Genomic DNA, 2,136 nt, shown 5'->3' with positions numbered 1-2,136 from the left:
GACCGGTGATTGATGATTCGATCCGACATAGTGATCAAACAATCTCAAAAAAAAAATTACTCGTGAATAGATAAAAAGGACCTTTGGGCTCGATACCATGAAGAAAAGAATTTGTTTTCTTATTTCTCATAGAGTGATTACAATGAGTATAAATACATGAACATGGAACCTAAATTAAGTAAGAAACCTCATTTAGGTAAAGATCCTAAGTAGCCTCTAATCTCTATCAATATCTAATTTACAGCTAACAAAAAATCAAATCAAATCACATAATATCACGTAATATAATCACGTAATATAATTAGAGAAAATTTTAGAAGATTTCCTAATACATTCCAATACAAAATGTGTTATTGTTCTTTCAAAGTGTGTTGATATGCATTATCAATTTCAGTGGTCTAAGTGCCCACAGGCAATCGGTTACCAAGACCCCATCAAAAAAGATCATTGACAAATGTGATGTACTAATTTGCTCTCTTGATGTTTATCAGGGTGCTGTCACCCGTGAAATGGCAGGACACTTAGCAAATACTCAGGCAGCACACCTCTCAACCGTCATAGTGAAGAAACTACCAAGCAAGTCACTTTACGTGAGCCTGTTAGGCACACAGAGATGGATGATCCTGATGTAGAGGGAAGTCACAGTGAGAGAGAGTCTTTGGCTAATTGGTCTTCTAGGAATTCCCCTATTCGGCCCCATATAATAAGCCAGGCTATGCAGCCCCACTTGATAATCCTGGCTCGTTATATTCCCCTATCTACCCCAGTTCTTGAAGAACCTGCTTCTTCCCTTTTCAGAGGGTAACAGTACATTCTTGTTAGGATTGACTGTCTTGTCAACTCTGTCATAATCCTTTTTTTTTTAACAGAATTGTTTGTCATGCAGCTGCAGAAGATGATCCATTACCAGCTATAGAGGGCCTCCAAATTTCAGGTGATGCATTTCCTGGTAAGGAACTGCAGGCTTGTGGATACTCCATTAATGGAACAACCAGCTGCAACTTTGAGGTGTATATCTGGTCATAAATAACTCTTTGTTTTTTATAGTCCTGGCTGGAGACTTCCTGTTATCTAAGGTGGCATTGTGGTTCTGTTGTTTATTATTTTTCGTGGATGAGACATCTTTTCTTACAATCTTTTATGTCTTATCATGGCACGTTTCCTATTTTAAGATGAAAACTCTAGGAATGAGCTTCTTAGAGTGATAGATTATGGATTCTTGAAGTTGCTTTTGAACTTGATGGGAGGCCATGAGAAGTAACAGGATTTACCGTCTGTTGATAAAGATCTTGAACCACCAGGAGCCCTGTTCAGGATTGGGCGAATATTAAGACAAGACTCAAGCCACAGGATGTCCTAAAAGAGAGTTATATCATGTTAGACCATTCTGCTATTATTGGATAAGGGGTTTGCAGCCCCTTGTTGCCCTATAGTTGATCCTTTTACCTATAAAATACCTAACGTTTAACCATTCTGGATTTCTTGCATCTGTGAAGCTTTCATTTGTGCAAATATTTTGTTGTTTGTCATTCCTGACAATGGACTGCCTTTCTGTTTAACAGTGGGTACGTCATTTAGAAGATGGGTCGATTAGTTATATTGAAGTATGTTTTTTTAGGCTTGCACTTACATTTTCCTTTTATTCTTGAAATATGTTATCTAAAAGCTGGGTACTGTGGATTTTCATATGTTAGAGCTAAGCAACCAAATTATATTGTAACTGCTGATGATGTTGATGCGTACCTTGCCATTTGAAGTTCAACCGCTGGATAATAGGAAGCGGAAGGTACTGATTTTCAATTTTGGCTTTGGCAACTGTGGTAGTTTATGCAGACTGTTATACTGTCAAACGTGCATGTCTTTTGTTCATTGCTTCTCTGTTTTTCTCCTTGGTCTTCATCATGCTTTCTGCAAGTTTTCAGTCGCGGGTCAGTTTTGAAATCAAGAGCCCTAGAGTGAGTACACGCATATTGGCTGAATTCCTGACATTTAGGGAAAATAAAAAAGGCATGTGTTGGAGATTGGGATTTCCAAGTGCTAATAGCAATTCTTCTTATGTCATATTTTCAGCATATTCGCATGAATTGGGTTGTGATTGTTTTTCATGTGTTTTGATCTGATTGAAATTTTTTTTAT

At 37.5% G+C, this 2,136-nt stretch overlaps 1 long non-coding RNA gene across 1 annotated transcript; it reads left to right on the top strand.

Moving 5' to 3' along the window:
• Positions 1-787: 787 nt before the first annotated feature.
• On the top strand, positions 788-1,608 carry LOC120288090. Its single transcript, XR_005546347.1, has 3 exons — positions 788-801; positions 887-1,008; positions 1,563-1,608. It is a non-coding gene; the product is annotated as an uncharacterized LOC120288090 (long non-coding RNA).
• Positions 1,609-2,136: the final 528 nt, after the last annotated feature.

Source organism: Eucalyptus grandis, chromosome 9, assembly GCF_016545825.1.
Source record: "Eucalyptus grandis isolate ANBG69807.140 chromosome 9, ASM1654582v1, whole genome shotgun sequence".
Classification (NCBI taxonomy): domain Eukaryota; kingdom Viridiplantae; phylum Streptophyta; class Magnoliopsida; order Myrtales; family Myrtaceae; genus Eucalyptus; species Eucalyptus grandis.
This window is presented reverse-complemented; position numbering and strand designations above follow the sequence as displayed.